Raw genomic sequence first — 2,500 nt, forward strand, 5'->3', positions numbered from 1 at the left:
CAAGAATACTGAGTATGATATTAGCCATACGTTGGAATTCCATGAAGCACAAAGCAAAACGAACTTGTGGGCCATTTATTTTAAAAGATGAAGTAAGTCAAACATAGATTCAAATTTCTCAATTCTCTTTTGAGTAAATTTTCCGAATAACGCCGCGTTACGAAATACCACAAAAGTGGTATCGATGGATTCCTCTCAACCTCTACTATTCATACATAGTGAAATTAATGAGCGGTTGCACCCCTGGACCCCACAATCTGGGTCTCTTTTCTTAAGGCACTTCGTGCTACCTCGTCCTACTTCGGGGCATATTTCGCTTGCAAAATCTTAACCCAATGACCTACCTAAATTTGCCTAGTTTTGAATTAATCCCCAGCCAAAAGGGGGCTTCGCCCTCCCCCCTGGACCCCCCCCCCCTTTTTTTAGGGCACTTCGTGCAACATACCTTGGGCAAGATATCTCGAATCCACCATCCTCGCCCTGTAATTCAAACATGGCTGTGTTTACGTATTTACGGATAGTAGCAAGCTGTGGACTGGAAACCCCCAAGGAATTACCTGCATTTGCTGTTATGTTCTCTCAACAGATGGCGCAATATTCCCCATTATTTACAGTATAATTATAGTGCCCTCTATTGAGTGGTCGCGTCATCATCGGTCCTAGTTTCCTATCCTGAGGAATATATGAGACGAAGACTCAGTTGCTGTCATCATGGCGCAGTGTGAGGGTTATCCGTGTCGCGGCATTTTCATCTACAGGACTAATTACGCATCATAAGTATCACGAAGTGCCCTGAATAGGGGAGATCCACAGGGGGGCATAGCTTCGCAAAGGCTGACTTCAAAACTAGGGAAAGTGAGGTAGGTAGTTGGGTTAAGGTTTTCGTGATACCGAGGTAGCACGAAGTGCCTTAAAAAGGGGGGGTCCAGGGGGGGGGGGGCGAAGCCCCCCCTTGGCTAGGGCAAACTTCAAACCTAAGCAAAGTTAGGTAGGTAATTGGTTAAGATTTTGCATACGAAATATGGCCGGAATTCATATTTTACCCGCAATTTCCCTGATCTACTTCATGCCCTCCCCTACTATCGGGACCCAGATTGTGGGCTTCAGGGGTGCAAGCGCTCATTAATTTCACTATATATGAATAGTAGAGGTTGAGAGGAATCCATCAATACCACTTTTGTGGTATTTAGCGACGCGGCGTTATTCGGAAAATTCAAAGCAGCCGCGAAATTCTCCATCGTAGGTAAGATTTATCGAGATATCCTATGGATAATTGATTGATCAGGTGTGTTTCAAGGGGGAACTATTCATTTATGAACTTTTTTGTCTGTATGCAAGCGCGCGCGCGTGTGTGTGTGTGCACATATATATCATATACATTTTTGTGTGTGTATGTATGTATGCCTCTCTCTGTATATGTATATACACAATTTATATACATACACATATATAGCAAGATATAGATAAACATACACACACACGCGCGCGCGAACACCCACAAACATGTAGCGAATCAACCACTATTTCGGTACATAATTAACTGTTGAAATCCCGAACTTACCAGCGGCAGTCTTACAACCTGTAACGGTCGTTGAACCACCTGCCAGGACATTAAGTGCTTCCGCTAAGAAAAGGGCGAACAGGTGAAAAAGGTTAGGGTGAGTCAGTAAGGCTCGGACGCTGACAGGCACTTCCTGCTTAGCTTTTGTGTTTTTTTTTCCCTTTTTCGATGCATTTCTACGCTACGAGATATTTCTACTGCTACACCAGATTGAAGCTAAGTATAGTCGGATCAAATAAACAAATGTATATCTATAAATCGTGAAACCTGCCAGAAACAAAATATACCGTAATAAGAATTATCAGGGATTTGATCAATCAAACAATAATTTAAAATTTTGATATATAGAGGTAAAAATGATATGACGATACATACAAGTTAACATGATTACTATAAGTTACTATAATGTTTGGTTACATATATATACATATATATATTTATACGTATATACAGTATATGTATATATACACATATATATTAGTGTATGTATTATATTATATTCATATATCATATTATATACATACATTATATATTATATATATACATATATTCATATATCTACATATATATACATATAGACACACACACAAACACACACAAACACACACAGACACACACATATATATATATGTATGTATATATATAAATATATATATATTTATACATATATATGTATATATATGTATAATTATGTATATATATTTATACATCTATATACATATATATCTCTTTTTATATCTTTATTCACACACGCACACGCACACGCACACGCACACGCACACGCACAGTCGCACACACACACACACACACACACACTAACACTGACACACTAACACAAATATATATATATATGTATATATATATATATATTTATATACATATACATGTATGTATATATATAGATATATATTTATACATATATATGTATATATATGTATA

This window comes from Penaeus japonicus, unplaced genomic scaffold (assembly GCF_977035675.1).
Source record: "Penaeus japonicus unplaced genomic scaffold, GWHDUDI00000001_assembly GWHDUDI00000030, whole genome shotgun sequence".
NCBI classification, from domain to species: domain Eukaryota; kingdom Metazoa; phylum Arthropoda; class Malacostraca; order Decapoda; family Penaeidae; genus Penaeus; species Penaeus japonicus.